The sequence below is a fragment of the Sphaerodactylus townsendi genome, linkage group LG02 (assembly GCF_021028975.2).
Source record: "Sphaerodactylus townsendi isolate TG3544 linkage group LG02, MPM_Stown_v2.3, whole genome shotgun sequence".
In the NCBI taxonomy this organism is placed as follows: domain Eukaryota; kingdom Metazoa; phylum Chordata; class Lepidosauria; order Squamata; family Sphaerodactylidae; genus Sphaerodactylus; species Sphaerodactylus townsendi.
This window is the reverse complement of record NC_059426.1, coordinates 161186677-161198770: the sequence shown is the minus strand read 5'-3', so window position 1 is coordinate 161198770 and position 12094 is coordinate 161186677. Positions and strand designations below refer to the sequence as shown.

At 46.0% G+C, this 12094-nt stretch overlaps 1 pseudogene; it reads left to right on the top strand.

Annotated features, from left to right (window-relative positions):
- Positions 1–414: 414 nt before the first annotated feature.
- On the top strand, positions 415–535 carry LOC125427592 (annotated as a pseudogene).
- Positions 536–12094: the final 11559 nt, after the last annotated feature.

The following is a 12094-nucleotide window of genomic DNA, read 5'->3' as shown; positions in this document are numbered from 1 at the left end:
ATTGAAAGTGCATTATTCTTCATGTGCGGAAGGGGCAGAGCCGTAGCGAGGGGGGACTGCGCCCAGGGCATGCATGCACCCTGTGCCCCCGCCATGTCCCGTGCCCGCCACGCCCTGTAACGCCCCCAGCACGCCTCCTCCACGCCCCCACACCGGTGCACACCCAGTGAATCACGTACCCCCTGATCCCTTGACGCTACGCCACTGGGAAGGGCCTGAGGAGGAAAAGGGCAAGATTTAAGAGATTGCTCTAGAAGTTTCATTGAGGATTTCGAGGTTGATCGTCTCCAGGGAACATGCCTAACTATTAAGGCACTACAAGTGTGGGTCCTAACTCATGTGGCAAAACTAATGTGGGGAGGAGGGATTGGGAGACCAGGCAGCCCTTGTTGAAGACCACTGGCTTAGATCCTAATTCCTTTTCTCCTTGTATCTGTATCTGTGTAGTGTCTGCTCTTATCAGCGTAATATCTGATAAGTTCTCTATTTGAGGACAAATGTATTAAGTGGATTTTTGGAGCTGGGAGGAGCAGCAGTGGCGTAGGAGGTTAAGAGCTCGTGTATCTAATCTGGAGGAACTGGGTTTGATTCCCAGCTCTGCCGCCTGAGCTGTGGAGGCTTATCTGGGGAATTCAGATTAGCCTGTACACTCCCACACACGCCAGCTGGGTGACCTTGTGCTAGTCACAGCTTCTCAGAGCTCTCTCAGCCCCACCTACCTCACAGGGTGTTTGTTGTGAGGGGGGAAGGGCAAGGAGATTGTAAGCCCCTTTGAGTCTCCTACAGGAGAGAAAGGGGGGATATAAATCCAAACTTCTTCTTCTTCTTCTTCTTCTTCTTCTTCTTCTTCTTCTTCTTCTTCTTCTTCTTCTTCTTCTTCTTCTTCTTCTTCTTCTTCTTCTTCTTCTTCTTCTTCTTCTTCTTCTGCTGCTGCTGCTGCTGCTGCTGCTGCTGCTGCTGCTGCTCCTCCTCCTCCTCCTCCTCCTCCTCCTTCTTCTTCTATCCCAACTCCTATCCCCCCTGCATCTCATGTATGACCGGGGTAAATTCCCCCTCCTATTGCTGATTTCACTTTACCTCCACTTGTTTCCTGTGGTATCGGATTGCACGGGGGAGTGAAATTCTGCTCTGTGGGCCCTGCTGTGCTTGTGTCACTGACGATCCAAGCTGTTTTGTGTGTAATGTTTAAAGTATCCATTCAAGGCTGAAGGTGAGACAGCCCCAGTGGAATTAATAATCTCTTGTTTAGTCTTTCCGAAACCCTGTTTTCCAAAGCATTAACAATGGAGCTGGGGCTATCTCAGCCAGCGATGAGCCTTGAGTGAGAGTCAGAACACTGTGGGTTTGGAAATACTGTTACTCAGCTGTTGCTTGCCTCTGTTTTTCCACTCTCCTGAATTAATTCTTTTCTCACTGGACCCCTGCTGAAAGTATTATGGCATTGTCACACATCACCGTAATCTGGGGTGCAGGAGTGGGGGCGGATGGCCAGATGTCCTCATTCTGTAGGGCTTTTGTTTTACACTTCTGACAGAGGAGAGCTGTTTGAGAGATTTCTCCCTGTCTACATTTCTTCTTCACTGCTCAATGCCAAGAGATGGATACTTCCAGGAAATAAATGAAAATTCTGTTCAGCACAAAGAATTAAGTGACCTAGTTTGTCAAGTCTTGGGTTTTCTTCATTGGGCAATTTGTTCGAGGTTTTTGGGTTCCCTGGTATGACAGGGAGGTATTGCACATAAGGAAAACAGATCTCTGTTAGGGCAGTGTTACGGCTCTGGGTTTGAGCTCATAATGTGGTTGCATTGAATGGCTAGAAAGTGTCCCCAAGTGATCGAACAGTAGATTGCTGGGGGAAAAAATTGCAACTCAAAAAAACTGGGAGGCAGCAGGGTTTTAGAGAGAGGCAGCGTTTAATAGGCTATTCTTTGCACTGACTTTACCACAAGCAGTGCTTCTAGAACTTCCTTCTTGTCCTTCTAGTTCACTGCAAATTCTAGAGTGAATTAGGATGTGGTGAATTCAAGACAATGTGAAATACTGACCTGAATCAGCTCTGGAGCTGTCATTCCACACTGGGGGCTGTCATTCCAATCCCACACCACTTTGTCAATTCAGTTCAATTTAACCTTTAATGGCATATAACACACCACTTTGTCTGGAACTAGGGACCACCATTCTACTCCCAAGCACAGTCATTCCACTCTGGATGCTGTCATTCCAGATCCAAGCCAGGTTTCTCATAATCTGTTCCATATTTTCACTGCAACTTTCGTGGTCTGTAATATATTTCAAAAGGCGACTGTGTGAGTCAACTGGCATTCCTGGCTCCCATTATATTCAATGGGCCCTTCAGCATTTGTTCCCAATGAGCACTCCTGTCATTCATTTTAGTACATCCCATCTTTATGTCCCATGGGGGACTTTTCTGGGGAGGAGGTGGAGTGTCTGTTATTCAACCAAATGAGAACAGAATTTCAGTGGAAATTCTCCTGAATAACCAAGTTTCGAGCAAACTGGACCAATGGGATGAATTTTACAGGCCTGTGAACAAGCTGCCCCATTGCTCTGTTTATCCAGCCATAGAAGAACAAAAGGGCTTTGACACCCACAAAGGAAGGAGGGAAAGAGTAATGTGGCTCTCTGTGGCTTGATTGCAAAAGTGATTGGCTGGAAGTGCTCTATGCTCCTTTCTTGAATAGATCTGTTTGGAAGGGATAAATGACATTGCTCCAGAAATCAGTAGAATCAAGGAAGAACATGAATACATGCTGTAGCCAGCTTGGGGTATCCAAACTCAAAAACAACACAGATTTCTTTGGGAAGGGTAGTTTTGTTTCACAAAGGATCCTAGATTTCTAATACCTCCTTAGAAAATTACAGGAATGACCCAACACAGCAGTTTCCCTTTATATCTTAGTTTGGCTATTTCATTATGTCCAGTGCTATTAGGGAGAACACAGTTTTGGTCTGGGGTCCCCACCCTGTTTCTGATATAACACAATCAAACATGAGTTGTGCCAATTCCTGTGTGTGTATATGGTACTCAATCAGGATCAAGACAATGGCACACAAGGAGAAGAGACTTCAACTTCCCTCCCCATGTTATTGTCTCAGCCTGGAACAGTCCTGATCGGGGAACGAGTCAGGGAAACCTGCATATTCTAGGGCAGGGGTTGGCAACCTTTACCATCCAAAGAGCCATTTGGACCCGTTTTCCATGGCCCCAAAGATCTACCGAGCCGGAGAGGCAGCTTTGCACGGAGCCGCCTCCGGTTTGGCCCCTCCACTCGCCTTTCCTTCCAGCGCTGCTCTGGAGGGCTGGAGGGACACACCCACACTACCCTCCGACCTCCAGGCCATGCAGAGCCACAGTATAAGGCTGAAAGAGCCGCATGTGGCTCCAGAGCCGCAGGTTGCAGACCCCTGTTCTAGGGGATTCACTTCATTGGACCCAAACTAACAAAATGCCTCCTCCTGACGATTTCAGGGAGGGAAAATGGCACAGACAGGAGAACACACAACTCATATGTGATCATGTTACCTCTGGCACAAAATAAAGAATCCAGTCCCAGCTCATAAACGGTGAGGAGACTGGCCCTGTTATCAGTAATCCACATGTGTTTTAGCACACATTGAAGTGTCTTCTGGTCATTTAGTTGTAAAGTTTGCATCCTTTAAAAAAGAATACACGTCACGTTTCAGAGGGTAGTTGTGTTGGCTTGCAATAGAAGTGCTAGATCCGAGTCCAGCAGTAACTAAAAGACCAACAAAATTTGGAGGGGGGGGGGAAATACATTTTTGAGTCAAAGCTTTTACAAAGAGAGCTTTGACTCTCAAATGCTTATATCCTGTTGGTCACTAAGGTGTTACTGGATTGGAAACTACTTTATTATCTAATTAATTCATTTGTAGGACCTGAAGGTGCTGAATATTGCATGGGAAGAGGCTGAAACATTTGCCCAAGACCGGAAATGCTGGAGTGCACTTGTTGCACGATATGCTATTTAGCATTGGGAGGATCTAACTAAATTAATTTGCACCCCACCCTTTTACCCATGGGGACTCATCATTCACCTTTCCTCCATTTTATCCTCACAACAACCATGTGAGGTAGATTAGGATGAGAGAGTGTGATTGGCCCAAGGTCACCCAGTGAGCTCCCATGGCATGAATGGGGATTTGAACCTGAGTCCTCAGATACTGGTCCAGAGCGCTTAACCAGTACACCACACAGGGACATCTTGCAGTGTATCATGAATAACAGGCAGGATCTTCTCCTACAGAGCTGTTTGTGGATGAAGGAAGTTTGTCTAGTTAAAGAATTTATATCCCACCTTTCTGCCCTTAAAAGACCTGTTAAGGCTGCTCTTGAATACTTTGAAGTGGCGTTCTTCTTACCGCTGGACAATTTCACCCTTCTCGCCTTGATCTGATTGGTCGATGCCTGGGAAATTGATGGATGGATTATCTTCCCTTTGGAGGGGACTCTTCCGACTCTGTGCGGTAAGTCCTGTGCCGACTCAACGGCATTTCATCCTTGTCTTGTGTTCTGCTATCCCTGCCTTCCATGGTAAACATTTTTTTTGTGGTCTGTTTAAGTGCTGTTGCTTTATGCACGTGTGTGGGTGGCCTTCTGCTTTTGGCAAGCATTCAGTCTGTTATCTATCTCTCTGGCTTATGGTTGGTTTGCTGCTACTTTAGGGGCTTGTCAACACACTGCTTTGGGCCTCTCGGCCCATGTGGAAATGGTATGCGGGCTGTAGCAAGCTGTGCATCAGGGAACCATTGACTGATGGATACAGCAGCATTCATCAAATGATCTCTGTGGGTCAGCAACGGCACGAAGTACTGGACCTCATGATGGTTTTATAGGGGCTTTTATTTTAGAACCAAGGAGGAAAACATACAAAGCGGTTCTTAGAATCCTGTTTCTCCTCATTCCGCCCCTTTATTAGCTTTTAAGAGATGAGTAATGGCTCGTGGCGACATGTTTGTAACAACTTCAAGTAATGAAAGGAACCCAATGTTTATTTCATTATTTGTTCATTTCCTAATTGCCTTCTAAATTGTCCAGCTATGTTTAAAATCGAGACGGTGCCAAATGCCGGCTGATTGAAAAGAAACAGGAGTTTCCAATTTCTGTTCCACATGAGGAATTGATGTAGACCAGTGGCCTCAATTTTAATGCCGTGTCCTCAGATTCACCCCTTTTTCTGCTCTCCAAGCCCCATCCTGTGTCTTATCATGACTGGTGGTGGGGGGTCGTGGACATAACTGTCTGGTAATTAGACAAAAGGGCCACGGTTGGTCTCCCTTCTCATTTCCCCTTCCGGAACAAACAATGCATTTCACAGGTTCTGATTAAAAGCTCTGCTCTCTGAGCCTTGACCTGTCAAAACCCCTCAGCCAACCAAGCGGCCAGACAGTCTTCCAGACTCATTAGGAGTTATCTGCATCCCTCTTTGCGAAGCTATGTGAGGACAGAGTTTTAGTTTTAGCCTGGAACCACCGGCCTACTAATCTCTTGCTTTTTTGGCCTACACATCACTAATCTACTAATCTCCCCTTTTTGGCCTGCACATAGTTATTTCAGGATGCAGAGAAGGCACAGCTATTGTTCTTAGTGTGAGGAGCCCACTCTCAAAGACAGCTTCCCATTTACAAACACACACACACACACACACACACACACACACACACACACACACACAGTTTTCTTGTTTGCAAAAGCTAGAACTTTGGGTAGGTTGTCATTTGAATAACACTGATTTACCCTGGTGTGCTTTCTTGGCGAAGCCTTAACTAACTGGGAGAGGGGATCACCCTCCAAACCTCTTATTAAAAATGTCACCCTTGAACACTTTGGATCTAAACAATTACAGATCTTAAATTTGCCATTTTTAGGCAGAGCTGGGGATTCAACTCAGCACCAAGTCTGCCTGGAGCAGACAACTTGGCTGAACCTCACAACCTGGCTTCTGACCCAGCTATGAAATGGAAAATAAGCTGATCAGCACTGCCTGCCACAAATAATTAGGCATCACCTAGCAATCAGCAGCAGTCTGGGGAAAGGCTGGGGTGGGGGAAATGATCTTTGGCGCCATGTGATGACATCACTTCCACTGAGACCTGGAAGAACCGGCGTTGCACCAGGGCAAAACTCTGTAGTTTCCATAGAGCTTTTGGGCAAGTGCTAGAACATCACACTGCTGCCATCCTGGTGTTTCTAGATTACACTGGAAATGATGTCATCATGTGGCAATGAAGATTGTTGCCCCCATTTGGCCAGTCTGCTTCTACCTGTTATCAGTTTACTGTCCAGAGAAGTGGATGATTCACAGAGTGGGGAAAGCGCCCAGTGCACTGGTGCGTCCTACGCACCCTGTTTCACCCCGGAACGCCCCTGCTCCCACCCCACCCCTGCCATGCCCCCGGAACGCCCCTGCCACACCCCCACAGGGGCATGCACCTGGTGCATTGCTCATCCCCCCCTGTCCCTTTAGAGCTACGCCTCTGATAACTCACTGATTAAAGGAATTAAAGAGTAAGTGTTTATTAGGGAACTAGGATTGCAGATGATACCAAATTATGTAGGGTGGTGAGAACCATAAAGGATTGCGAAGAGCTCCAAGTGGACCTTGATAAATTAGGTGAGTGGGCTAAGAAATGGCAAATGCAGTTCAATGTAGCAAAATGTAAAGTGATGCACATAGGGGCAAAAAATCCAAACTTCACATACACGCTACAGGGGTCAGTGCTATCAGTCACAGACCAGGAAAGGGATTTGGGCGTCTTAGTTGATAGTTCCATAGGAATGTCAACTCAATGCATGGCAGCTTCTGTGAAAAAGGCAGCAAACTCTATGCTGGGGATAATTAGGAAAGGAGTTGATAATAAAACTGCAAGGGATTGTCATGCCCATATATAAAGCTGTGAATTGTGACCAAGCACTTGGAGTATCTGTGTCCAGTTCTCTAATTAAGCCCACATCTCAAAAAAGGATATCGAAGAGATAGAAAAAGTGCAGAGAAGAGACACTTGAGGATGATTGAGGAGTTGGAGCACCTTCCTTATGAGGAGAGGCTGCAGCGTTTAGGACTCTTTGGTGGTTTGGAGAGGGAGCATCTGAGGGGATATGATTGACGTCCATAACATTATGCATGGGGTAGAAAATGTTGACCGAGAAATCCTCCTCTCTTTCTCACAATACTAGAACCAGGGGGCATTCACTGAAAATGCTGGGGGGAAGAATTAGGACTAATAAAAGGAAACACTTCTTCACACAACGTGTGACTGGTATTTGGAATATGCTGCCACAGGAGGTGCACAGATTTATGGAAGAGAACATAAGAACATAAGAACAAGCCAGCTGGATCAGACCAAAGTCCATCTAGTCCAGCTCTCTGCTACTCGCAGTGGCCCACCAGGTGCCTTTGGGAGCTCACATGTAGGATGTGAACGCAATGGCCTTCTGCGGCTGTTGCTCCCGATCACCTGGTCTGCTAAGGCATTTGCAATCTCCAGATCAGGAGGGATCCAAGAGGGTGAAGGCAGCCGACTTCTCCTCCATAAATCTGTCCAGCCCTTTTAAAGCTATCCAGGTTAGTGGCCATCACCCCCCTCTTGGCAGCATGTTGAAACGCAATCACCGTTAGTGAAGGAAGTGTTTCCTTTTTTAGTAGTCCTAATTCTTCCCCAGCATTTGAATGCCCCTGGTTCTAGTATTGTGAAAGAAAAATTTCTCTCTGTCAGCATTTTCTACCCCATGCATAATTTTGTGGAGCTTCAATCATATCCCCACTGTAGCCTCCTCTCCCAGAGCTAAGAGTCCCAAGCGCTGCGGCCTCTCCTCCTTAGGAAGATGCTACATTCCCTCAATCATCCTCGTTGCCCTTCTCTGCACTTTTCTATCTCCTCAATATCCTTTTGAGATCGTGACAGAACTGGACACAGTACTTTCTAAGTGCTTGATGCTTACTGCTATAAGGGCATGACAATCTTTGCAATTTTATTATGCATTTCTTTTCTAATGATCCCCAGCATAGAGTTTGCCTTTTTTTCACAGCTGCCATGCATTAGTTGACATTCCCATGAACTATCAACTAAGGCGCTAAATCCTTTCCTGGTCTGTGACTGATAGCGCGGCCCTGTAAGCGTGTATGTGAAGTTTTGGATTTTTTGCTATGTGCATCACTTTGCATTTTTTGCTACATGATGAACTGCATTTTGCCATTTCTGGGCCACTCACCCTAATTTATCAAGGTCAGCTTGGAGCTCTTACCGCAATCCTTTGTGGTTCTCACCACCTACATAATTTGGTATCATCTGCAAGCTTGGCCTGCGGCTACCCACACCTACTTCCAGGTCATTTATGAATAGGTTAAAGAGCACTGGTCTAAAAGCGGATCTTAAGGACTACTCGACATCTCTCCATTTGTGAAACTTCCCATTTACACCTCTTTGTTTCCTGTTTCTCAACCAGTTTTAATCCATGGGAGGACTTCCCTCTTATTCCTTCATTTGCTGAGTTTTTCTCAACAGTCTCTGGTGAACTTTGTCAAAAGCCTTTTGGAAATCCAAGTAGACAATGTCCACTGGTTCCCCCTTATCCACATGTCTGTTTACACCCTCAAAGAACTCTAGTAAGTTTGTAAGACAGGATTTGCCTCTGCAAAAGCCATGCTGACTCTTTCTCAGCAGGTCTTGCTTTTCTACATGTTTTATAATTTTATCTTTAATGATAGATTCTACTAATTTACCAGGAACAGATGTCAAACTGACTGGCCTGTAATTTCCCGGGTCCCCGCTAGATCCTTTCTTAAAGATTGGTGTGACATTGGCGAGAAGTCGATATATGGCTCCCAATCTTGATCCTCCTTGATCTGAGATTGCAAATGCCTTAGCAGACCAGGTGCTCAAGAGCAGCAGCAGCAGAAGGCCATTGCTTTCACATCCTGCACGTGAGCTCCCAAAGGCCCCTGGTGGGCCACTGCGAGTAGCAGAATGCTGGACTAGATGGACTCAGGTCTGATCCAGCAGGCTAGTTCTTATGTTCTTATGACACTGGTGGGCAGCAGCAGCATTACCAGAAGTTTGCCCATCATTAGTGAGAACCTAGCAAGCCTACAGATAATACACCAGTTGGAACAAGGCGGGTCCCTCTGCTTGGTGGATTATCTGTGGCAGGCAGCACCAGATCAGCTTATTTTGCCACCCCAAGACATGGGCAGATGAGTGCAGAAAATCCCTTTAATCCTTTGGAGCTATCCTTGCCAGCCTCCAGGTCAGGGTCCTGTTCTTCTGGAATTACAAGTGATCTACCTTCCTGGAATTACAAGTGATCTACAGATGACAGAAGCCGGTTCCCCGGAGAAGATGGCAGCTTTGGAGGGTGGAGACTGGAATCAAATCCCCGATGAGCTCCCTCAACACCCCAATGACTGCCTTTCCCAGGGTCTGTCCCCAAATCTCCCAAGAATTTCCCAACTTGGAGTTGGCGGCCCTCGCTGGAGCTGGGTGGCAGCAGCATTGGTGTGAGTGGAGCGCAGGCAAGCAACTCCTCTTCACTCATGCTGCTGTGACTGTGAGGGATGTAGAAGGTGGGGGCTGGGCAGGTTTGAAGGAGATAACGGGTCCAACTCTTCCCCCCCCCCCCCCGTGGCACCCCCTATCAATTTGCTGCCAGTGCAGGGCAGTGGTTAGAGGATCTGGGAATGCTACCTTCCCTTTCAATCTCACCTACCTCATAGGGTTGTTGGGTAGATAAAATTGGGGTTACCGAGCTCCAGGTGATTCCTGGAAGTCTCTAGAAATTCCCCCTGATCTCCATATGGTAGAGATCAGTTCTCTTTGAGGAAATGGCTGCTTTGGAGGGTGGTCTCTATGGTATCCTACTTCGCTGAGGTCCATCCACTCCCCAAACTCCACTCTCCCTAGGGCCACGTGGCAAGTTTCCAGCGATATCCCACCCAGAGTTGGCATCCCTAAATAGAAAATGTCCTGAGCTTCCTGTAGGAAAGGAAGGAGGGAGTTGATGAAGAAGAGTTGGTTTTTATACCCCCTTTCCTCTACCATAAGAGTCTCAAAGTGGCTTTCAATCACCTTCCCCTCCCCCCACAACTGACACCTTGTGGAGTAGGTGGGGCTGAGAGATTGGGGCTTTCCCCACTGACAGAGTTGAACTGGTTTTTACCTAGGTTCGCCTCAGTGAATCCCCACTGCCACAAAGCTCAACATTGTTTTGTCTCAGCCCCCCCCCCTCAGAACTGCGACATCCTTGTCGCAGTTTTGAACTACACTTTTCTGCCGGAACAAGGTCGATACCGCTTCGAAGCTTTGAAGTAGGGAAGCATCGAGAAGCGACCTCATCCGTTCAACCAATCATGAGCCGCTTTTTTGTGGCATCGCGAGAACAGGAGAGTCGCATAGCGAGCCGAAAGCGATATGGCAGTAGCTGTAAAAATCTGTACAAAAAAAAGAGAACGCTCCTGTTTCCTGCACCGTAACACAAGCTCCAATCACCATCGAGGGAGCAAAACAGGCAATTCTCAAGATGATCCTCGCCCACTTGGCTCGGGTTCCAGGGGGCCGAAACTCAGTTGCTGTGGGGACAGCCTGGAATCGCTCTCCACTGAAGGGAACTGAGTCAACCTTAGTTCCCTTCTGTAGTGGGGAAAGCCCCTGAGAGAACTGTGATAGAATAGAATAGAATAGAATAGAATCTTTATTGGCCAAATTAATGATTGGTTCACACAAGAATTTGTCTCCTCGTGCATATGCTCTCAGTGTACATAAAAGAAAAATACGACATTTGTCAAGAATCATATTAGTACAACACTTAATGATTTGTCACTGTATATAGGTCTATGAAAAGTAATAATCAGGAAACAATCAATAATGCTTGAGAGCCGCCGTAAATGTAAATCATAAGGAAATAAAATGAATTAAAATGGGGAAATGTCAGCACGGAGCTATAGTCATACAGGAGAGTCATAAGTGGGAGGGAGATGGGTAATAAGAATGATGAAAAAAAAGTAGTGCAGTAATTATATAATAAATATATAATAAATGGTTTAACATTATCTGAGGGAAATTATTTGTTTAACAGAGTGATGGCATTAGGAAAAAAACTACGTTGCTTACCATCTAGTTGTCTTGGTGTGCAGTGCTCTGTAGCGACGCTTAGAAGAGGTAAGAGTTGAAACAGTTTATGACCAATGGGATCACGAGGGGTCAGTAAATATTTTCACAGCCCTTTTTTTTTTAAGCCCGATTTGCAGTATACTGGGTCCTCAATGGGAAGGCAGGTTAGCAGCAATTGTTTTTCTGCAGTTCTAATTATTCTCTGAGATCTGTGTCGATTTTGTTGGGTTGCAGAGACAAACCACACAGTTATAGAGTGCAGATGACAGACTCAATGATTCCTCTGGCAGAACTGTATCAACAGCTCTTGGGCAGTTTGAGCATTCTGAGTTGACATGAAGGAACATTCTTTGTTGTGCTTTTTTTTGATGACATTTTTGGATGTTAGGCGACCATTTTAGGTCATGAGATATGATGGAGCCTAGAAATTTAAAGGTCTCTACTGTTGATACTGTGTTGTCTAGTATTGTGAGAGGAGGTAGGATGGGAGGATTTCCTCAAGGAGTGGCTCTCTGTAACTTTACCCCTATCTGTCTTTACAACCACAGGGAGAGGAGAACCACGGAGGAGAATTTCCAGCACAGGAGGCAGTGTTTTCATTTCCCGGCGGCAACAACTCTCGGCAAAACAAGCACAGGCAGCAGAGGCGAAGAGGTAAAAGTGATAAATTTTAAATAGACTAAAGAATAAGGAATCAAAAAAACCCGGCTCCACTTCAATCTTTCTACCGATTCTATGCAGTTCACTTGCCAACAAGATAGATGAAATACACTTCTTTTAAACAGATGCACAATTCTGATTTTTTACAAAGCGCATCTGCTCCTGTATGCTTCTACTGAAACCTGGCTAAATGAGAGCATTGATGATAATAGCATGTGCATACCGGGTTTCAGATATTTACGTTCAGGTGGGATTTCCTAGAATTCATCAGGGAAAAGAAAAAAAGGGG